Source organism: Monodon monoceros, unplaced genomic scaffold (assembly GCF_005190385.1).
Source record: "Monodon monoceros isolate NGI ecotype Baffin Bay Population unplaced genomic scaffold, NGI_Narwhal_1 Super_Scaffold_11, whole genome shotgun sequence".
In the NCBI taxonomy this organism is placed as follows: Eukaryota; Metazoa; Chordata; class Mammalia; order Artiodactyla; family Monodontidae; genus Monodon; species Monodon monoceros.
In genome coordinates, this window is record NW_021703767.1 from 111,097,189 (window position 1) to 111,122,406 (window position 25,218).

General features: G+C 38.2%; 1 long non-coding RNA gene across 1 annotated transcript in view; it reads left to right on the forward strand.

Moving 5' to 3' along the window:
- LOC114890171 overlaps positions 1–25,218 on the forward strand; it is a 234,915-nt gene that overhangs the window by 133,802 nt on the left and 75,895 nt on the right. The gene's annotated exons all lie outside the window — the stretch shown is intronic.

Below are 25,218 nucleotides of genomic sequence, written 5' to 3' on the forward strand. Positions count from 1 at the left end.
ACATAGTGAGGTTCTGATAACAGGTTGGCAGATGTGGCCCTGTGAGTACAATGTGACCAGGCACTTTTCTAGGTACTGTAGATACATCAGAGAATAAAAGTAAGGACACTATCCCTGACCTCATGAAGCTTACGTTCTGGTATGGGGAAACAGGAAATAAACATGAGAAAAAACTACATTACATAGTATATAGTATCGACAGAAGATGTTAAGTGCTATAAAAATATAATAGGGTTGAGCTGCTGCAGCAGGGGATTCATTTAAATAGGGTGGACAGTGACACTTCAGCAAAGACTTGAAAGAAGTAAAGAAAGGAACCACATAGATATCTGGTGGAAGACCGTTACAGGTACAGAAAACAGCAGTGCAGAGATTCTGAAGAAGAAATGTACCCAGTGTGTTTGAAGAATAGGAAGGGGGTCTCTGTGTCTCGTGCAGAGTAAAAAGGGGTACAGTAGTAGGTGATTGGATCAGACAGGTGTGACATGGAGCCTTATAAGGATTTAGATTTTTTTAATTGAGGTATTAATTGACATATAACATTATATTCGTTTCTTCAATATCTTGTAATAACCTATAATGGAAAAGAATCGGAAAGAGAATACATGTATATATGTATATATATATAAAACGGAATCACTTTGCCGTACACCTGAAACATTGTAAATCAACTATACTTCAATAAAAAAATTCAAAAATTTAAAAAAATTAAGTAAACATTATATTAGTTTCAAGTGTATAAAGACTAATTGTTTCTGTATATTGAGAAATGATCACCACAATATGTCTAGTTAACATCCATCACCATATATAGTTACAGAATTTTTTTCCCTGTGATGAAAATAACTGGAAATGTGTACCGTTTGACACCTTTCACCTATTTCACCCACCTCTGCACCCTCCCTCTCTGCCTCTGGTAACCATCCATCTGTTCTCTGTTATCTACGAGTTTGGGTTTGTTTGTTTTGTTTTCAATTCCACAAAAAATGAGGTCATACGGTATTTGTCTTTCTCTGTCTGACTTAATTCTCCTAGCATAATGCCCTCTGGATTCATCCATGTTGTTGCACATGACAAGATTTCATTCTTTTTTATGGCTGAATAATATTCCATTGCATATATATATATATATATATATATATATATACACACACACACACATATATATATAGTCACATTTTCTTATTTTCTTTATCCATTCATCTGTTGGTAGACAGGTTGCTTTCATATCTTGGCTGTTGTAAATAGTGCTACAATGAACATGGGGGTGCATATATCTTTTCAAATTAGAGTTTTTGTTTTCTTCAGATAGATACCCAAAAGTGGAATTGCTGGATCATATGGTAGTTGTATTTTTTTTTTGGCTGCACTGCCTGGCATGTGGGATCTTAGTTCCCTGATCAGGGATCAAACCCGCCACCCCCGCCCCTGCAGTGGAAGTGCAAAGACTTAACCACTGGACTGCCAGGCAAGTCCCGGTAGTTCTATTTTTAATTTTTTTGAGGAACCTCCACACTGTTTTCCATAGTGCACCAAGGATTTAGATTTTTAATGCACGTGAAATAAGCCTTAAGGGAGTTTTGAGCAGAAGAGTGACATGACCTAACTCCGTGTTTTAACAGTGTCAATCTGGCTATGTTGAGAGGAGACCATAAGAAGAAAAAGGTAGAAACGGGAATGTCAATTATTGCAATAATCCACGCGAGAGTTGGTGTGATTTAGTTCATGGTGTTAATCGCGGAGGTGGTGACAGGTAATTCTAGATACGCTTAGAAGGTAGAGCCATAGGGATTCTGATACATGACAATAAAGGATGGAAGGCAAAGAAAGGAGACAAGAATTATTACACGGTTTTTGACCTGAGTAATGCGAGTTTGGAGAGGTCATTTCCTGAGATATTAAGACTGTATGTGGAGTGAGTTTGGGAGGAGTTAGATGAATCTCGAGTTCAGAGAGATCTTGACTGAGAGGTCAGTTTTGGAGGCACCTATTTAAAGCCATGAGACTGAATGCATAACGGCACATAGATAAATGAAGTTTCTATTTTAAGCAATTTGCCAGTCTAAATATCTAGAAAAATTTCTTCTGGCGTAGAACACCTAAAATGCTAGATAAAACATAATAAACTTTAAATAAGTCTGAGCTCTAGTAATGAAAACAATCAGAACCAGCAAAGAGTAAAGAACGATTGCGCAGTGGTAAGCCGAATCTAAAGTTTCTTTTGACCTGAGGGCATCTCTCAGTTCCTGAGGGCTCAGAGCCAGGCTTTTAACTAGCCACACATGTTTAGGACTGGAAACTAAGCTGCAAGCCCCTAGAATATGGTGGACAGATAAGAGATACTTTAGTACAACAGAAACCTTGAAATAACTTTCTTAGAGAGTGCATTAGGATAAATCAACCCACCACTGGAAAGGAAATATCCCCCTAAGGGGGATAGCTGGGATGGGGGGTGGGGGGAGGGCTAATTTAGGAGTTTGGGATTAACATATACACTACTATATACAAAATAGATAAACAACAAGGACCTACTGCTATAGTCAGTAGGAACTATACTCAATTTATTGTAATAATCTGTAATGGAAAAGAATCTGAAAAAAATGTATAACTGAATCACGTAGCTATACAGTTGAAACTAACACAACATTGTAAATTAACTATATTTCAACAAAAAAATTTTAAAAATACAGTAACCATCTTACAATAGAAAAAGAGAGAAAGGAAATAGTCTTAGACTTGGCACAGGTGGAGGCATGGATTTATGTTTAGGTGACAGAATTAAAACTTCTTGTGTGGCCCACAAAACCCTCAGTCTGAAAGTTAAGTTCCTACCATAGTTCTGGGTTGTTGGTGACATCGGGGATAAAGCAAAATCAAAAGCAGTTCCTCTCTGAAGGAGATGATTTAATTACTTACCTGTGTAAGATACTTCTTTCTCTCTGGTTCTTTCCCCTCTCCCACTTTTATCAGGACATTCTTTGCATTGCCTCTCTTGTCCTTTATCTTATTTCATTTCTATTCTCAGCAGTTTTCCTCAGTGTCGCAGTCTACTTTGGGAGAGAATCCTAGCGGGCCAGGTTTCAGAGATCACAGAAACTAGGCTGCGCCAGTCCCTTGCAGTTCCACGGCAAGCTCTTATATCCACCTGCCACCAGAGTGGGTAAAACCCATCAAGGTTTTAGCAGCAGCTCCTGAACTGACCCATTGCACTTTGTGAATATCTGTTGGCTGTTTTATAGTTCCTGTGTTCTTAGACACTGGGTTGCTTCACATTACTTCCTCCTGCATAGTATGTGGATCTTAGGGATGTTGAAGGATTGTCCCTACTCACTTGTATTTTTTTACCTCATGAGGATAACTTGTCTCCTAGTTATTCTAAATATTGTCTTTCATTCTTTGGTTTTACTTTCAATTTTCTCTGTTTTTATATGGGGATTTGGGTTGCATCAGAAACTATGCCCACCACTATTACGATCTTCTGGAATCCCCATAATACATTTTTTTTAAAAAAAAAGAAGTAGAAGAAAAGACTCAGCTTTTATAAACATATATGAATATATATTGATGTATACATACATATATGCAAATATATGTAAATATATACAAATATACATATACAAAAAAATCAAGACAGTTCTTAGAATAATGGTACATGAAGAAAGAGCAAGCAGAGGTTGTTAAATAGTAAAATGCATTACTGGAGATAATTATAATGTGCAGTGATCAGACCAGCCTCAGGAAAAATTGTCAACAGTAATAGGTTTTCTTTGGTGCTGAGCACATCCTGATTCTGTGGTCAATGCCCTCTTCTGGCTTGCCACACCTAGCATCCCAGTAACCTATGTTTTGTGCCCATCTATGGCCTATCTTTTTAATCCTTATTTCACATTCAACCATAATTCACTGTTAAGAATGTTAACTAGTATTTTTGGAAAGAACAGTAGACTAAGTGGAAATCTCAGTTTAGCCATTAATTGACTGGATCAGCTTTGACAAATCAATTTATCTCTCTGTTTTATATATATATATATATATATATATATACATATATGTGTGTGTGTGTGTGTGTATTAATTATAAATAAATTATATATATATAATTATAGATAAATTATAATAAAAATAAAAAATGAAATCCAGAGCTTGTAATTCATTAATAAAAAGATAAGCATGAAGCACATACATATAGAATAGAAACATGAGAGACAAGTGACCCATTCATCCCATGTCCTTTTTTACCTGGTTATAAAACTCAATTCTAAACTCTTAACAACCAGGGTGAAAAAAGTACATTCATGGCTCTGTGTGCTTCACTCACCTGTGATGCTCTTACACAGCTAGAGTCTTCTCCTGCCATGAGATAGGTATCTCTGCCCACCCTGCCAAAAATAGGGTTCCTGCCCCCCCTTCTACCATATCTTTCTTAGCTACTTGTTTCATTTATAGAATTTATCACCTTTCCAATTATTTTATGTGTCTGTGTATTTGCTTTTGGTCTGTCCTCTTTAGTAGACTGTAAGGTCCATGATGAAAAGCATTATGTCTGTTATTTTCAATAATCTGTGCACAGTGCCCAGCGCAGTTCCTGGAGCATACTAGGCTCCCAGATATTTTATACATCTTAATGCAAAAGAAAAAAGTGAATGAATGGAACACTTGGTCAAAACTCTGCAGGGGACTAGTCTGTGACATTTGAAAGTGGGCGTTAGGGTCAGAAGATAAGTGTGGTGCAACAAGAATAATGTCTCTAAATTTAAGACAAAGAATAGAAAGTATCAAGAAAACATAAAGCTGACTAGGAAAGCACACTATATAGTTAGACAGAACCTGGGAACTATTACTAAATAGGAAAACAGACCTTTCAAACAGATAACTCGACCAAGTTATTGGTTAAGTAAAAATAAGCTGATATTAAAAAAAATAAGCTTATAAAATATGATATTATTTGAAATAAATTTTATTATTTAAACAGTTAATGGCAATGTGAAACAAACTAAAACTGGAAAAAATAAGTTAGAGTTGAAATTTACTGGGATGTGTCACAGTAAAAGAGACACTGAAGGAAAGATATAAAAATTCATTTCTAGTGAAGAATATGAAAGGTGCTACGTGGAATGCCAGTAAAAGAATCATGGCTGCAAGCACTAAAAACGTGATCATAATGAGTAATGGAAATGTCACCTGGGACAATAGGAGAAGTTGTTACTCAAGTAATGAGTTTGAGTAGAAATTAGAAGCTAATGACTTCTTGTATAATTCTCTAGTTCAAATATCAACAAAATTATTGAAAAGTATTCCATGACTGTAGCACATATGTCAGACCATATACCTGATAGTATATGCTTTATTAAAATATGAGAAACAGTTGTTCAAATTCAGGCAAAATGGATTGACAATGTGGGTAGTGCAATTTCAAAGGACACGAGAACTAAGAAGAGGACAGAGGAGAGATGGAATGTCACATGCTGGCCGTAGGGATGGTAACAGTGGTTAATTCTTCCTCATAGGGGCAGCTTATGCTCTGGAATCAAACAAACAGACAGACAGTAAGAAAGTGCAACCAAACAGGAAGACAATTAAAATTCTTCACAACGAGAGTCTGAATCCAGCTCCTGCTTGATCCATCATTTCCCTGAATTTCAACCATTTTCCTGTGTCATGAAGAAATAGAGAAATAAAGCCCAGAAATTTCTCCCAAGGATGCAAAATGCACGCTTCTCTAGTCTCTGTGAGAGTCAATATCTTTTTTTTTTAACATCTTTATTGGAGTATAATTGCTTTACAATGTTGTGTTAGTTTCTGCTTTATAACAAAGTGAATCAGCTGTACATATACATATATCTCCATATCTTCTCCCTCTTGCGTCTCCCTCCCACCCTCCCTATCCCACCCCCTCAAGGTGGTCATAGAGCACCGAGCTGATCTCCCTGTGCTATGCGGCTGCTTCCCACTAGCTATCTGTTTTACATTTGGTAGTGTATATGTGTCAATGCCACTCCCTCACTTTGTCCCAGCTTACCCTTCCCCCTCCCCATGTCCTCAAGTCCATTCTCTACGTCTGCGTCTTTATTCCTGTCCTGCCCCTCGGTTCATCAGAACCTTTTTTTTTTTTTAGATTCCATATATATGTGTTAGCATACGGTATTTATTTTTCTCTTTCTGACTTACTTCACTCTGTATGACAGACTCTAGGTCCATCCACCTCACTACAAATAACTCAATTTCGTTTCTTTTTATGGCTGAGTAATATTCCATTGTATATACGTGCCACATCTTCTTTATCCATTCATCTGTCGATGGACACTTAGGTTGCTTCCATGTCCTGGCTATTGTAAATAGTGCTGCAATGAACATTGTGGTACATGTCCTTTTTTGAATTATGGTTTTCTCTGGGTATATGCCCAGTAGTGGGATTGCTGGGTCATATGGTAGTCCTATTTTTAGTTTTATAAGGAACCTTCATACTGTTCTCCATAGTGGTTGTATCAATGTACATTCCCACCAACAGTGCAAGAGGGTTCCCTTTTCTCCACACCCTCTCCAGCATTTATTGTTTGTAGATTTTTTTCTTTTAATATATTTTTAATACATTTATTTATTTATTTTTGGCCGCATTTGGTCTTTGTTGCTGCATGCAGACTTTCTCTAGTTGTGGCGAGCGGGGGCTACTCTTCGTTGCAGTGCACAGGCTTCTCATTGCGGTGGCTTCTCTTGTTGTGGAGCACGGGCTCTAGGTGCGCAGGCTTCGGTAGTTGTGGCTCATGGGCTCTAGCGTGCAGGCTCAGTAGTTGTGGCACACGGGCCCAGTTGCTCTGCAGCATGTGGGATCTTCCTGGACCAGGGCTTGAACCTGTGTCCCCTGCAGTGACAGGCGGATTCTTAAGCACTGTGCCACCAGGGAAGTCCCGTTTATAGATTTTTTGATGATGGCCATTCTGACCGGTATGAGGTAATACCTCATTGTAGTTTTGATTTGCATTTCTGTAACAATTAGTGATGTTCAGCATCCTTTCATGTGTTTGTTGGCAATCTGTGTATCTTCTTTGGAGAAATGTCTATTTAGGTCTTCTGTCCATTTTTGGATTGGGTTGCTTGTTTTTTTGATATTGAGCTGCATGAGCCGCTTATATATTTTGGAGATTAATCCTTTGTCAGTTGCTTCATTTGCAAATATTTTCTCCCATTCTGAGGGTTGTCTTTTCGTCTTGTTTATGGTTTCCTTTACTGTGCAAAAGCTTTGAAGTTTCATTTGTTTATTTTTGTGTTTATTTGCATTTCTCTAGGAGGTGGATCAAAAAGGATCTTGCTGTGATTTATGTCATAGAGTGTTCTGCTTATGTTTTCTTCTAAGAGTTTTATAGTATCTAGCCTTGCATTTAGGTCTTTAATCCATTTTGAGTTTATTTTTGTGTATGGTGTTAGGAAGTGTTCTACTTTCATTCTTTTACATGTAGCTGTCCAGTTTTCCCAGCACCACTTATTGAAGAGGCTGTCCTTTCTCCATTGCATATTCTTGCCTCCTCTGTCAAAGATAAGGTGACCATATGTGCGTGGGTTTCTCTCTGGGCTTTCTATCCTGTTCCATTGATCTATATTTCTGTCTTTGTGCTAGTACCATACTGTCTTGATTACTGTAGCTTTGTAGTATAGTCTGAAGTCAGGGAGCATGATTCCTCCAGCTCCGTTTTCCTTTCTCAAGATTGCTTTGCTTATTCAGGGTCTTTTGTGTTTCCATACAAACTGTGACATTTTTTGTTCTAGTTCTGTGAAAAATGCCATTGGTAGTTTGATAGGGATTGCATTGGATCTGTAGATTGCTTTGGGTAGTATAGTCGTTTTCATAATGTTGATTCTTCCAATCAAAGAACATGGTATATCTCTCCATCTGTTTGTATTGTCTTTAATTTCTTTCATCAGTGTCTTATAGTTTTCTGCATACAGGTCTTTTGTCTCCTTGGGTAGGTTTATTCCTAGGTATTTTATTCATGTTGTTGCAATGGTAAGTGGGAGTGACAAACAAATGTTTTTTAGAGCATGTCACATTCTCTGAATTGGAGCCTTCGGATTAGTTCTTACAGAGTGAATCAAGAGTTTAAAAAGTTTGCAATAGATCAATAATCTTCTTTCTTTTAAAGTTAGGAGAACTACCCTTAATACGATATCATTGTACTTCTGAATTTAGGAATATATTTATTAAAGTCCTTATTGAGTACCAGTTATTACCAAGAGCTAGGTGCTGTGGTTAACTGAACTACAGATCTGCAGCCTCTACACTCAAGCTCACAGCCTAGTTGGTGTGGTGGTTGGGGTGGGGACAGAACACTGTGGTAAAGGCTATGCCATTAAGCTCTGCCTAAGTTACCTTTGTGGCAGTGAGGGCTCCCAGAGGAAGAGATATTTGATCTGTGTCTTCGAGGATGAATAGGGATTCACCAAGAAGACAGAGGCAGAAGACATTCCAGGTTAAAGGAACAGCAATTGGCAAGATGCACACATGAAGTATGCCAGCACATTGGAAGATTATGAGAAGTTTGCTATAGTTCAAATAAATGTGCCCCAAAAGGTACCATGCTTAGAAAGATCATTGTTGTGGCTGTTTAGAGGAAGTATTAGAAGAGAGGAGAAAGTGGAGTTTATTGGTTGAGAGTTATTTTAATAGCCCAGGTAAAATATGATAAGTGTCTGAACTGAGGTCATTGCAATAGAGATGAAGAAGGGAAGTGAATAGGAAAGAGGGAGTACTCAGAAAGTAGACTCCTAGGTTTTGTTTGGTAAACAGTGGAGATGGTGGTTCTAAAGCCAGGATGTAAGTTATAGGAGACGTAACAACTTTGGGAGATTATTTTCCTCTGCATACCTGAGTTTCAGTTACCTAAAGACCATCCAATCAATAGTTGGTTATTGATATCTGGAGTACAGGAGAGATATCTGAGTTAAATCTTTGGGAGTCATGGATGTGTAGATTGAGAATCAAAAAATCAAATGTCTACAGGTTACAGCTGCTAAGTAGACAAAGTAAATGAGTAAAGTGGATGATAAGGAATGGTGAGAACTGTCATGAGCTGGAGAGAGCATGCCCCGCCTATGGGGGACAGCTGCTACTCAGTTCTAATAGGTTACTGATGTGGGACTCTGGGGGAACAGTGCTGGCAGCTTTTTTAGAAAGAGAAACCAGAAACCCAGATTTTAATATGGGCTTTCCAAATCTCAAAACTAGTTTAAGATTAAAAAAAAAAAAAACAGAAAAAACTTTGTGAGCCAAAATTAGTTGACTGGCCAGATTAAATCAATGGATACCTCTGTTGTAGATGGTAATGCAAATTGTAAACATGAATGAAATTCCTAACAAAAAGTGTAGTCTACAGTGAGAAAAGGAGAACCTCAGAATGAAACTCATAAAAACCTGAGGCTCAAGAGACAGCCTTGAACCAGGTACTGCACAATATAACTCATATTTTTAGTGGTGAAAGAGTAAAACTAACATTTTATTTCACAGCATAAAGATGTGTCCCATTAGAAACCCATGAGTACCAACTTAAAATAAGCACTCAATTGTGGGCAGTCCTATTACATTTCTTTCATCAGCTCACCCTCATCCATCCCAGACATCATTTCAAATCTTTTCCACTATCTTAAAATCTCTGACCATCACAACTGACTCCAACCATGCCCTCTCTCAGCTGGTGACCCCATCTCATAGTTTCCATAGAAAATGGAAACTGTGAGATAGGATCCTGTGTTTAGTTTCAGGGATAGGAGAAATGTTTCTCTTCTGCTGCTCTAGCCTGTTCTCTTCCCTCCAGCTTCTCATGAATCTTACATTCTCAGTGCCTTCTATGATATATTCAGATACGCCATCTTAGTCTCTCCCTAGGTTTTTAAACACATCCAGGCCTCTCCCATTAACAAGAATAAAAAACAAAACAACCACTCCCAGGCCCACAAGTTTCTCTAGCTTACTCTATCTTTCTTCCCTTTTATAGTCCAGCTTCACGAAAGAATCATATATACACCCTTGTCTCCAGTTCCTTTTCTACACTCACTCCTTAGACTATCTGATCTAGCTTCTGTTTCAGAAAGTCTGGTAGACTCTCTCTTGTTAAGGTCACCACGCTACTAAATCCATTGAAAGTTTTCAGCCCTCACTTTTCTTGTCCTCCTAGCATCATTTGACCCTGCTGGCCACTCCACTCTTCATGACCTACGTTACCCTGGCTTCTGTGATATCTAGCTCTCTTGGGCTTCCTCCTACTCCTTCTTCAGATCACATCTTATTCTTCGCTTCCCCTGGGAACCCTGCCTTTACTGGTTCAAATCTCACTATTGTATGCTCTCTGAGGGCAATAAAACTCTCCTTTGTAACATTTTTCACTGTGAAATTTTATATTTTTCTGTGTGGTCTCCCCACTTGTAAGCTGAAGATAGGTAGGAGGCATGCTAGATTTTCTCATCATCATATGCGTTGTACCTGGACAGAGTCCTGGGGCTCAATAACTATTCTTCTAAAGAATGAATGACTAAATAACTGAAAATGAGTGAATTTAAAGCCTGAAACTACAGACCATAGAGGCTGCCTCAGTTGCCTAGCACATTATTTCATATTTGGATCATTTTCATTTTTATTAATTAAACCTCAAATGTATTTCAGAAGTTTAAGAAGGGTTATTTCGATCTATTTAATTTGGGGATTATTTTTAGTTTTTATTCTTCAACTCACACTTAGTCTATAATATAGCCTTTAAGTAGAGTGACACAAAATGAATACGAGTTTGTCTCTACTCTTAAAAGGCGTAATTTTTTCCTCTTCATATATATTAAAATTTAAATTGGAAATAAAATTTAAATATCTATTCTTTCAAACAGCTGCAAATACAGAGAGAATAACAATAAGAATGATAAAGAACAAAATAGTTGGAAATCTTAAAAATCTCATTGAAATTATATTAAAAAAGGCTTTTATTTCACCGCAAATATTTTTACATTATTAAATATGTCCATGTAAAGGATCTATATCTAGAGAGATATATAAAGGATCTATGTTTAGAAACTGGTATGAATGAACACTTTCAGTATGGGAAATGGACCAAATATTATTGCCTATGATCATTAGCTATATTCATTCAACAAGCATTTATTGAGCACTTGCCATTAGTTAAGGTAAGCGAAGCCAAGTCTTCATGACCAACTGAATGTGAGATTGAGCATAGGGGAGAGGAAGAGATCAAAGGGCACAGAGATTTCTAGATGTGTTGACTGCAGGCAAGATGAACAGGAATTATTTCTGGAAGTTTTGAATTTGGACTGCTGATGTGTAACTAAATTAAAACATGTTGACAATATGCTTACAGTGAAAACTAAAGAATTCTTGCTTATAAATATCGTTTTTGGTAATAACTGACACATCAATAATGGTTGAAGGTCAGGGATTCGTCAACGGTGCTGGATGTCAGGGAGAGGTCAAGCCATATGATAAATGAAAAAGGCTTTGAGATTTCCTAATTAACTATAGATGAGAGTCTAGTAGATAGATTTGGAGATTATAAAACAGAGAATTTTCTCAGAACTGAATGTGTCAAATCAACTCAATCCATGTCAGACAGCCCTGTGTTCAAATCCCAGGTTTGTCACCTTGCATATAGGACATTGGTCAAATTTACTGAACCTCTAAAAGCCTCAGAGTTTCTCATCTGTAAAGTGGAGATAACAATATCTGCCCCCCTCTAACGTTTGGGGAAGAATTAAATACGATGCTTCGTACAATGTCTTTCACATAGTAAATGTCAAATATATAGCATTTATGAGGAAGAGGAGGACAATGGTGACAACCGTCCTATGTTTACAAATAAAAAGAAGGAAGGAGACTTTGATTCAACATAGGGATGACATTTTGAAAGACCAAGTCGTCTAGATGGAGAGGTGAACTGTAGGAAGGGTAAATTTCACATCACTGGAAGGAAGGACTAGTTGGTCATTGGACAGCAAGCTGACAATGAGGTTTGAAGCATGAGGTAAAGGTCGACATTCTAGTCCTATGATTCTATTATAGCTCTATATTCTATATAGTTCTATGATTCTGTTAGTTTCCCAGGGAATGTGATAGATAAAGCAGGTGTAATTTGGGGGAAGACGGGAAAAGAGACAGCTTTCTTATAAGATTAATAGAACATCAGATATATTATTTCACAACAAAATCAAGTGATCCCCAGCTGTACGATGACAGTTTTGTGGTCAAATGCAGAGTGGCAGCTATGACAGTTGACCCTGGAACAGCACGGGGGTTCAGGGTGCCCGAACCTCTGCCCAGTGGAAAATCCGAGTATAACTTACAGTTGGCCCTCCCTATCCATGGTTCCTCCGTATCCAAGGCTCCGATTCTACAGATGCAAGCAACCGTGTAACACTGCAGTGTTTACTATTGAAAAAATCCAAGTATAAGTGGATCTGTGCAGTTCAAACCCGGTGTTGTTAAAGGGTCAACTGTATACTCAAACACATCCCCATGCCACTTCTGCCCACACATTGAGTTTTACTAACAGCAGCCTCACTTCTTTTACTGTAGTGTCAAAACTTTAGGAAAACAAAAAGAATTTTGTCCTCAAAGCATGTTGCGACCCCAGATTTGTGGAAACCACAGTATGTATTTTCCTAAAAATAAAAACCTGGATTTTGAAAACAGGCTCTTTGGCGGGTGATCAGTAGCATTACCAAAGAATTACTCAATTAAGAAAATAATTACCTATAGAAATCTCTTAAGTGGCAACTCTCCAAAAACATTTCACTTTACACTTAATTTTTGAACTCCACATAGGATGAAGTACTTATTAATGTAGCTGTTTCTGAAGACTGTTCTTTTTGTTGTTTTTAGAGCAGTGGTCTTGAGTGATGGAGCCACCCCCATTTGTTCTTGTGACGGTTCATATTTACTCTTGAGTTGACTGGCTAGAACTAAAACTAAATTCTAGCTCTAAACCTAAATGGTATTTACAATCCTGAGCTCACTCTCACAACCTCAAACAAAGAGCTAGGGGACTCTAAACACTGGGATAAGATTTAGCATGACATTATTCTTCTGAAGAAAGCATTTCAGATAAATCCTCCGAGTCTCTAGATGTCAGAGTGTATAGGATGCTTTGTGCAATAATCCCTCAGAGGAGAAACCTTGAAGGACTCCTATTTTTCCTTATGGCATATGAAATCTGAGCATGTGAATTGTTCTTACACACACATCAGCTCTAAATTCTCTAGGGAAAGAACTCTTTTTAGTTTTAAACAGACCAAAGAGACCTGTTCTGGATCTGATTTTCTCCCAGTCTAGCCGACTTAGAAAGTGGATTTACAGTTCACTCACATACAAACTGAGTGCAATGTTGTTTAGAGGTCTCCAAGGACAATACTCCTTGTGTTCTGAATAAGAAATAAAATCACGAGGATAACCAGGTCTTTTAGGGCTATCTCAGTCACACCCTGTATCTTGAGTTGTAATTATGAGAAATGCATCAAAGCAACTCCTCATTTGTGTACGAGTGAAGAGAAGGGACAGGTCCCTTTTATACTTGCAGAGTAAATAAGGTCCGTGTAGCAACATGTTAGCAGCTTGGCATTCTTGGATTTAACAGTCATGGTTCTACCTACTCTTGTGTGATATTATTAGACCGTGACTGGCAATGTTTTAAACTTCTACTGAGGCATATTTTTGACTTGAACGTACTGCAAGGCCAGAAATTATGGATTAACTAGTGAGCAAATGGATGACTCCAATTAACTCAGCATCCACATCTCAAGACACATTTGTTGTCTTCCTTCTGGAACTTATTTTACAATAACCGGAGTAAAGTTATTTTATAATAATACCTTTGTTTACTTATGAAATCTGGTCATGAAGTAGGAAAGGAGATGGTTGAATTTGAGTTTAATGCATGCTCACTGTAATGGAAGTGTGATTGGATCACATTTTGAATTTTTTCCAAATTTTTTTCATACCTATGAATTTAGAGAATTCACAAGGCCCCATCTTCAGAAATATGGATACAAGAAGTTAACTGTATCTACAAAAAAGGTGTAAAACATGTCAAGGCACATGCAAAGGAGTTTGAGGATAAGAAATATAATTTAATTTCTGCCTTCCAAAAAAGTCTTGAAGGCAATGTATCCTTTTTCCAATGTTTGATCTTTTAAAAGATTTATTTGGAGGACATAAACATTATCAAAAAACCTTCTGTAGGATCAGCTTAAATGTTACCCTACAGAGAGAAAATACCTAAAACAATTCCCAATTTCAGTCAATATAACGTTTAGTAATATAAACTCACCCTGAAAATTCATTTCTCACAAAAGCTTTAGTATAAAATGTTGATATCATTTGATAAAGAATTACTTACCATTTCATAATATAGAAAAGGTGATGAATGTTGCCTACTAAAGTAACTTCTGATTTGATGTGAAATCCTTCAGTGGTTCCTCATTGCCTTCAGGATAAAGTCCATACTCCATCATGTGGCCTATGCGCCCCTTTATTGCCTTCCATTGGAGCCTCACCTCGAGCCACACAACCCAGTTCATATTTCTCCGAGCACCTGTCATACTGAACTGTTGGCAGTTTCCAGACCTTCTGGGCCTTTGTTTATGATGCCTTGTCTGTCTGAAACTCTATACTCAGTCTTTTGACCTTTACAACTTGCCTCAGGAACATGTCTTCTAAAAGGCCCAAGAACTTCCCCAGTCGGCACTCACTGTCCATCAACACCCTTTCCCAAGCACCCCATGTTTCTATTTGCCATAGCAGTTTTCATGCTGCATCATAATTGTCTACTTGTCAATTTTCCTCATTCATTCATTCAAGCATTCCACAAATATCTAATGAATATTAACTACATGACAATCACTACTCTAGGCACTGAGGACAAACAATGAACAAAAAAACTACCAGCTATCATGGAGCTTAGCTTCTAGTAGGGGCACAAATATAATAACCCATAAACATATTTATAATAAAATGCCAGGCAATTTTAAATGCTATGAAAATTTTAAAAAACTCAACAAGGTAAGATAAACAGGGAAAGTGGGGAAACAGTTCTGGTGGGGAAAGTGGCTTTTAGAAAGAAAGTGGTTTATTTTTAGAAAGATGGTCTTCAGGGACCCTTTATTGAGATGGCAGGGTTTTTTGTTTGTTTGGTTTTTGTTTTTTACATAGATTTGAAGTAAGCAAGAGAGCAAGCAGTGCTGGTGTTTAAATGAAGTTGTGTTCTAGTCAGAGGAAACTATGCATGCAAAGACTGTGAAATGCAAATATTCCTGGCATATTTGGGGGTGTAGCAAGGAGGGCAGAGTGGCTATTGTCCATACACTGTGTTACAAAGAGAGAGGAGTGGGAGATGGTATTAGAGAGGCATCATGAAGTAGGACCATGGTTCTCAACAAAGCTGTACATTAGAAACAACTGGTGAGCTTTAAAAAATATAAGACAGCCCTGTGTTATCCCAAGAGTCTAACTTTAATGACTTGGAGTAGAGCCCAGACATTGGTATTTGTTCTTCTTGTTGTTTTCTATCATGTTTTTTTTTTCAAGGTTTAATAAACTTTTAATTTTAGAATAAAACTTTCTAGAAAAGTAGCAAAGATAGTACAGGGAGTTCCTGCATCTCCCCACCCAGTTTCCTCTACAATGGTTGACATTTTGCATTACCATGGTACATTTGGTACAACCAGGAAACCAACATTAAGTAAATAAACTCCACACTTTATTAGGATTTTACTACTTTTTCAGCTGATGTCTTTTTCTATTCTAGGACCACATCCAGGATCCCACATTACATTTAGTTATCATGATTCCAATAGTCACCTTTAGTCTGTAACAACTTCTTAGGCATTTGTTTTGTTTTGTTTTTCATATCCTTGCCAGTTTTGAGGAGTACTGTTCAGGTGCTTGGTAGCGTGCCTTTGATGTTTTTCTCATGTTTAGTCTGAAGTCATGGGTTTGGGGGAAGGATACTCCAGAACTGAAGTATCCTTCTCATCACATTCTATCAAGTGTGTGCCATCAACATGACTTAATGACTTATCACTGATGATGTACCCTTGATCAATTGGCCAAGATAGTTTCCCAGGTTATACACTGTAAAGTCTCCCCCACCCAACCTTTTCCATTACTCTGCCTTTTGGGTCAGTACTTCAATAAGCACAACCCTCGCTCAAGCACGTTTAGGGGGTGGATTTAAGGTTCATATTTTGGAGGGAGGAGGCACTGATATTTTTAAACAGATCCTGTGATAATTCTAATGTGCAGCGGATGTTGGGCATTTTAGGCCACTTTAGGATTTTGACCTACAGTCTGAATGAGATGGGAAGGCATTGAAGGAATTTGAACAACTGAGTGATATGATCTGACTTGTGATTTCAAAGAATTTCTCTAACTTTTTAGTGGACTATGGGGTCAAGGACAGGAGCAATGAGATCAGTTGAGAGGTTATTACAATAATTCAGGTGAAGAGACTACGGTATTTGGGACCAGGGCTGGCTATGAGCTACCTCTACCGAAAGGGATCATGATTTCTTTATATCTTCAGACCCTAGTACATATAATAGATGTTCAATAAATATTGTATGAATGATTGTGAAACAGTTTATGTATTGCTCTTTGGGAGACAGCACAGCTCAAAGGGTAGTAAGATAAGTCTGGGAAGGTTCTAGAACATAACATGACCTGGATCATTTACAACCAGTTGAACAACTGAAAACTTATATTCGTTATCTGTAAAATGGAAATAACAATCCGTCAGGGGGTTATTAATAGACTAATAAAAATAATCAAATATAAGAGATCTGTTTATACTGCTAATAACCTGCCACGATTCCCCAAGCCTTACATACACCCAGTGATACAGCAGAGATAAAAGAGTGAGACCTGGATTTCTACAGCCTTGGTTCTTATTCTAGTACTGGTACTTATTACTTTGGCCAAATTATGTCACTTCTGTAAGTCTCAGTTTCTTCACCTTGGAAGTGAAGATATTAGTTCCTATCTCATAAGATTGTTGCGAAAATAAAAAATATATAATATTTAAAAGTGCTTAGAATGATCCTTGGCATATAATAAGCTCTCAATACACAAGCTACTACTATTGCTGTATCATCTCCAGGGTATGTATTTCATGTTCTCAGAACATCTTCTCACTTAATACTACTGTGTTGGATACTCTCTATTTGCCCCTCCAGATCCATACTCCATCCTGCTCTGGGCCTGGGCAGCTGACCTGTATGGGCTGTGTCAGGATGGTATCCAGTTGGAAGGCAATCACAGGCCATCAAAGGGTGAAAGGAGGACGATGATAGGATATCAGTCCCACTCAGCACACAGCAAGGTTGACACTGGCCGTGTTTTCCTGTGGAAACCCTCAGCTCCTGGCCAGAAGCCCTCTCTAGAACTTTCTTGGCACTTCCAGTAATCACTTTCTTTCCTGCCCTTGAAGGCCACAGGGTGGTAAAGGGTCTCCCTTATTTCTGGCCAGGGCACTGTCCCTTTTTCCATATATGTACTCGTACTCTAGTAAATCGTCCCTTTATTGGAATCTTCAGTTACCTAGTTTGGGTGTACATCGATTTCCTGTAGAAATCCTGACTAATACATCTGGAAATAGGCATCATTCCCATTTTGCAGGTGATAATACTGAAGCTTTAAAAGACTATACTCAGGATAGTGGAAACAGCAGAAATTTCAAGCTAGATAGCCATGAGTTCAAAATACTGTGTAAATTTGAGCAAATTACTTGAACTCCTTTTTTTGCTGTATGAATCATGTAAACTTATTTTTAGCTCTGTGAGTTTGGACAAGTTATCTAAACTCTCTAAGGCTTACTGTTCCCTCCTAGCACATAGGATTTCTGTATTATAAGTAATATTGCGTTTAAAATAATCATCATAGTATCAGCCACAGAGTGGTTGATAAAAAAATGTTAGTTTTGTGTCCCAAGAAGTCCCTACAAGTCACAGTCTTTGCTAAATTTTGGATATAGTTTGGCAATTTCTGACTCAATATCAGTGGTCTCTTTGAAGGCCAAATTTTCTCGTTTTTATTATTTTGTAAGTACATATTTGTATGTACTGTTATCAGATAAAATTCTTGTAGGCTTTCCTTTGTAATTGTTTTAGTCAGTTTGTTTTGTTTTTGCAAATTTAACTATAGAATTAAGCTTCCAAGAGATACTTCTACTTTGTATTTCACAGTGGTAATCTTAGACAAACCTTATGAAAACAAAATCCTCCTGTTAGCCTTCTAATTTAAAAATTGTCTTGGCAAATTGGCCTAGTGTAGAAAGTTTTCATCAACATGACATTTACGAATGATTATAGCAATCATTGATACCAAATCTCCCTTTTTGATAGCTTTTTCCTATTGGTGTAGTTGATAATTGCTTATCTTACACAGTGGGACAGATTTAATTCAAAGCTGTTTCTGAAAGCTTCTCAGGAGATGCAGAACAACTTTTCTGAACAGCATTTGGTTTGAAATAACTGTTTCACATTGGGGATTTTCACTTATTATCAGAAGTCATTTATAATCCAATTGGCAATGCAAGTGGCATTGGACGGCTTTATTGAATCTGATGTTTTGTCCAACAAGTATATTGATTGGAATATGTCAGCTCTAGGCATATTACAGTTTTGTTACATTTAACATAACTGTCACTTGGAAATTTCATTACAGAGTGGTGCTCTGGGCCTGATCCTACCAGGAAAAAAATAAATTGCTTATTAAGAAAATTTTAGGCTCTCAGACAGCCAATTCAAAAAAAGAAGTTGTCTTTTTATGTTAAAGGACCCATTCCCATGGATTTTAGAGTTGAAAAAGAGGGCAGAAAGCAAGCTAATTGGCTATCCACATATACCAAATGTTCTTCATAATTTATTTAAACATCCCAACAATCTTGCAAGGCAGGAATTACCTCCAGTTCACTGAGGGTCAGACAGGTAAGTATCTGACCATAAGTAATCCATCTTGGAAGTGATGGATTTGGGTCAGAAGTGTAGGCTTCTCTGATTTCCAAGTCCACGCTCAGTCCACCCCCAATCCACCCCATCTAATCACCAGCTCTATGGTGTCAGTGCAGAAATTTATTAGAGAATGGCTTTTAAAAAATTATTAAAAATCTCATCTTGCTTGATATTTAGACAATTTTCTCAACTACTAACTGCTCTCAAAGCTTTCTCTCCACATCCTATTGCTCTGTTCTCAATTTAAGGCCTCATCATCTCTTAACCAGATTGTTGTAATACCATTTTAACTTGTCTTCCTGAGTCTAATTTTGTCCACTCCAATACATTATCCATATTAATATTTTAAGCACAAAGACCTGATTACTAATCCCTATTGATACCCTTCCGTGGCCCCATTTCACCAATGAGGTAAAGTCAGAATTCCTCAGTACCATGTTCAAGGCATTCCTGATTACATATTTCGCAATCAACGTAACTTCTCATACCCTTAGTTCCAGGAATATGGAATTTCCCTAAATCCACCACACTTTTCCATGCTTCCCAGCTTGGACATGTTTCCCTCAACACTCACCCCCATCTTACCTGGAGAATGTTTATCTTTTAAGAGCTTGATCAAAAGTTACCCTTTCAATGAATTCTTCCCTGTCCTTTCTGAATGATTTTATGCCCAAATTTTTATTTCTATTTGTAAGAACAACACTATACTGAAGGTTTTTTGTTTTGTTTTGGGGGTTTTGTTGTTGTTTTTGTTTTGTTTTTGTCTCCTCCTAGCAAATTTTGCATTTTGTCTCCTCCTAGCAAATTTTGAGCTCTTTGCAAGCAGGGGCTGCGTCTAGATGTTCAATAGTTATTTGTGAACTAATAAATCTATTGAAACCTTTAGAGTTAGTTTCCTGTTTTCGAGCAAATATCTTTAAAAATAGCAGCTTCAGAGATCTAATCCATTACATTGATGCTTCAGAGACATTTCCAGCAGACCTTACTCTTGAACTCTTCTAAACGGGCCCAGGGCATGCCCGAAAAGTGACTTCTGCTCACACTAGTAAAAGTTGGGGAGAGGGCTCAAGAAGAGAGAGAAGGAAAATGTAAGAAGCAGAGACAAAAAAAAAAAAAAAAAAAGCACCCAGAGCATAAGCTCAGGTGTCACACAGTTGAAAGGGGTAGAAGCTGGACAAAAAGTATATATATGGCATCAGAGCAACTCAGAGATGGGTTGTGCTTTCCTGAGCATGGAGTAATCGAGGGAGGGAGTGTTATGGATTAAGAAGGCAGTAGGCTGGGCTAAAGAAGCCAAAGCAAAAGTAACAGGCTGCTGGGGCTCACAGCTGTGTTCTTCCATCTCTCCATCCAGTATTGGGATGCTATATACACGCAGCTAATTATCATCAAGGGCATGTCACTCCCATCTCTCCTGACACTCCTGTAAAACAGATTATTTGTGAAAGAAAACGACAATGAATTTTGGGAGCAACAGACATCTGAAATTGACTGTATAAAACCCAAACAAAATATTCAGACAAATAATAGTATCTTTTTTCTTCATCAGTTAGATCTCTTGTAACAAGATTTCCTTGTCCCTGTTGACACTCTGGCAAGTGATATTGACAAGCCAAGGAATGTAAATAGCAAACTGGAAAGGAAAGAAAAGCAAGCAATGGGCATAAGCAGTAGAAGGGCTAATCAGATCCTTTGTAACTGAAAATTTCCTGGAGGCACAAGTTAACAATCATTAACTAATTACTTCACTCAACAGAAAATTACATTGCCCATTTTCCTGAGCACATATGAAAACGGTGTGCGAACTAACACTTGATGTCGTATGACAATGTCATACCCACAGGTGCAGTCAGAGCGTCCTCTGGCCGCTGACGCTTCCTCACTAGTCTTCATATCTGCAGCCTCCAAGCCTGTATTGTCCAATACAATAGCCGCTACCACATGTGGTGATTTAAACGTAAATTAATTAAAATTATAAAAAATAAAAAGTTCAGTTTCTCTATCCCACCAGCCACATTTCACTGGCTCAGTGGCCACATGTGGCTAATATATTAAACAGTGCAGATGTAGAACAATTCCATCATTGCAGAGAATTTATGGGAAAGCTCTGCAAGCCTCCCAGTCTACCCTAAACATCCCCACTAAGTTAAGCCTACTCATGCATAATTTTATCATATCACTTCCTGGCTCATAAACTTCTGACAGATTTCTTACTGCCACCAGGACAGCACTTCTCAAAATTTACTGAGAGATCTGTATATTATCTCCATATTATCTGGAGATCTTGTTAAAATGCAGTCTCTGATTCAATAGGACTGTGGTGAGCCCACAAATCTGCATTTCAGCTCAACTCCCAGGGGATGCCGATGGTGTTCCTTCAACCATATTTTATCACCTGCATTCCAAAGTTCTCTATTCCCTCACCAGCCCTACCTGATGTCCATCAGCTTCCAGAAAGGCCCTTCTTTGTTCCAGCGGCTAAGTTTCTCAACAGTTACTTCTGATGACATTACTCACTTGTGCCCCCTTACTAGGTTCCTCCAATTTCTTCATCTTTAAGGAGGTTGTCCCAAGTGGCTCAAGCCTGCTCAATCACCTCTGTAGAGATGGCTTTCAAACTTCAGTATACATAGGGATCATGTGAAGGGAGCTTGAGAACTTGTGCTACTCAGGCCCTACCCCAGGAGAGTCTGGTCATTAAGTTTGAGATGGGGCCCAGAACCCACCTGATTAATAGACCGCAGGTGATCCTAAGTGTTTCCCTAACCAAACTCTGAGAACTATTGTCTTAGTATACTTCTTATCTACATAACTCATTTTGATACTTAAAAAACTTACAGATAACCTTATACTGATATTCAACTGCTTGTAGTGTTTTTTATTAATTGCAAAATTAAGTATAAACAATCTATTTATGTCTAGAAATGTCTAGAGCTGTGGATTTCAACCCTGAGCACATGTTGTAATCCCTAGAGGGAGATTTTAGAAACCTTCATTCAGATGTTCCCATCCCCAGAGATTCTGATTTATATGATAAGGGAATAGGCTTTGGTTATTTTTGTTTGTTTGTTTCCCAAAGCTCTGTAATTAGTTTCCTGGGGCTGCCATAACAGAGTACTACAAATTTGGTGACTTAAGACAACAGAAATTTATTCTCTCAGGGCTCTGGAGATTAGAAGTGTGAAATCAAGGTGTTGGCAGGGCCATGCTTCCTCTGAAGGCTCTAGGGAAGAATCTGTTGCATGCTTCTCTCCTAACTTCTGCTGGTTGCAGGCAGTCGTTGGCATTCCCTGGCTTATAGCGGCATCACTCCAATTTCTGCCTCGTTCATTGCATAGCCTTCTTTCCTGTGTCTGTGTCTCCAAATCTCATTCTTCTTATACGAACACTGGTCATGGGATTTGGGACCCAACCATATCAGGTCTGATCTCATCTTAACTTGATTCCATCCGCAAAGACTATTTCCAAATAAGGTCACATTCACGGGTATCTGGGGTTATGACTTAAGCATTTCTTTTTTGTGGGAAACAGTTTAACCTGCAAGCTACCCCAAGTGATTCTAAGGCACAGCCTGGCTTTAAGAACAATGGTCTAGACTCAGTGGTTCTGAAACTTGAGCATACAACAGAATAACCTTGGGGGCTTGGAAATATAAGGGTTGCTGAATCCAAACCCCAAGTTTTAACAGGTCTGGGTTGGGCCTGAGAATTTGCATTTTTCTAACAAGTTTGAAAACCAGTGGTGTAGGGGAAAGGGAAGTAAAATGGGTGTACTGTTGACCCTTAAACAAAACGGGTTTGAACTGCATGGGTCCACTTACACGCGACAGTAAGTACTACAGCACTACACAACCCGTGATTGGTCGAATCCAGAGAATCGCAGATTCGGAGGAAGCTCATATACAAAGGGCCGAGTATAAGTAACATACAGATTTTTGACTGTGCAGAGGATTGGGACCCCCCAACCCCTTTGCTGTTCAAGAGTCAACTGTATTTCTTTCCTACCCTTGCAGGAGCAGCACAGGTATCACCTGGGAGCTTAGGAGAAATGCAGAATTTTGAGCCCACCCCAGACTCCTGAATCAAAGACTACATTTTAACAAGATTCCCAAGTAATTTGAACTTTCATTAAATTTTTAGAAGCACTGTTGTATACTATTCAAAATAAAATTGCTCTTAATTGGCTGGTTGAATTAGTTAGTAAGGGGATGGATGGATAAAGAAATATATGAGGGAATAATAAAGCAGATTCCCCAACTGCCTGTCTCCCAGGAGATAGAAAGTGGATCGTCTAAATCCTTTGATCATGAAGTTGTCTTAGCAACTGTGAAGACAGTGGCTTGTCATAGTGGCACCAGGGGAGTCTGCCTGTTGGTTCGTCAGCAATTGAGTGTTCTCAGCTTATTTAGCCGTTTACAGGCTTTAACCAAGAAATTCCATACTTTCTTCCCCCTGCCCCTTCCCAAATGACCTCATCTTAACATTTCGTGGCTTCACTATCAGCACTCTGTCATTTGTGCCAAAGTCTGAAATAGGAGTCTGGCTGGAATACAGAGAAACACAGCCCAGTGTAGATTTAGTAATGAACTGGCTTTGGGCCAGAAGGGTAGCAAGTAAGTTTCAGAGTTTCAGCTGAAAAAGAAAGAAAAGCTTTTAGAAAGCTTAGAGCCAAGTCAAAACATGCCATATATGACTTTTTTTTTTTTTTTTTTGGCAGACATGCCGTAAAATAAGAGTAGACCAAATTCCCCATTGATAGATTGAGTTTCTGGAAACATTGTTCTAGAGCTAAAGTGCTCGTGTGAGTCTCAGAAAGGAATTTCGCGTCAAGCTTTGAAAGTCCTTCTTTTTCTCTCTCCACTACTGATTTCCATTTTTCTCTTGGAGAGTTGCACTTTTTTTTTTCTTTTAAGCAAGCCACATACCCAAGGAGTCACAAACAGTTGTCTCCTAGAAGGCCAAAGTTTTCTTGGAAAAAGTTGTTTTTTAAAGGCCATTACCTTTCATTTCTTCATGGAGCCACGCCACACCCACATTGAATCATTTAATAGAAAGATTGAGAGAGCTCTCATTAAGGTATGCTTTTTAACTTGATGATTTGAGGAAGAGCTGATATTTCATTTTAATGAAATGGTGTTGCCTGGAGAGGCACAGTGTGATCTCAGGAAGCAGTGCTGTGAATGTGTTGTCTCCTGCAACATGGCCTGAGGAGCATTCATTCCTTCAGTGGTCTGTTGTCTTCTCTTCCTCTTCTGTAAAATAGGATTAACAAAGTTATCAATCAGTCTCCCACATGTCTATTAGAGTTAAAGAGAACACGTCTCCTATCCAAGAAAAAAATCTCTCATGTCTTTAGCCATATAATATTAGGTACATTTCTGTAATCACCACTTAATTTAATTTAAATTTTATTTTCTTTTTGGCATGAACTTATAAAATCAGTTTCTACATTCTAAACACTCGATTAAAGCAAATAGGGTTGTTGGGTTTTTTTTGTCTGAAATCAAGCCAGTTAACACACATTAGCAGCTTTGGAATAAAGAACAACTTAATAACTCTAGATATCTCTTTATTTGTGCACAATGAGAAATGTTCCTCACTCAAATCCAGGATGAAAAATTCTCCTCTTCTCGCTGTCATATTTTCTACGGGTAAATTGCTGAATCACTGTGTGTGGCAGCTGTGTTCAGCTCTTGGGCATGCCTCTTAGAGAACTGTCAGGGGCACCCAAGGTCCCTCTGCTATTTCCTGATGACAGGAATAGAAGAGCAGCCTGACGCCGTACTCTAAACAGCTGTGCACACGTGTGTGTGTGTGTGTGTGTGTGTGTGAGAGAGAGAGAGAGAGAGAGAGAGAGGAGAGAGAGAAATTATTTCCTTCCCCCTTGTTAAAGCTGGTGGAGACTCTGTATCTCTGCATGTTTATGCAAATCACAGATTGTACAATTTGAGCATAATGTAGGGATCTTAAGAAATCATGTAATATGACTCTAAATTGTAGTGTGATAAAATGTAGATAGCCCTGGCCAGGAGTTAGGAGACTTGGGTCCTGTCTCACTAGGTATATAAACTATAAGTCACTTTCTAAGACTAGTGTGAGAAAAAATTTGATAACTAAGATTTTCCTTCTTTCATTATAAAAGTAAACCACAAGCTGCAGATTAACCCTACTTTCTTTAGTTCTTATTGGAAATAGTGCAACATTCTGGTAATAATGTTTTATTGGTTTCCAGT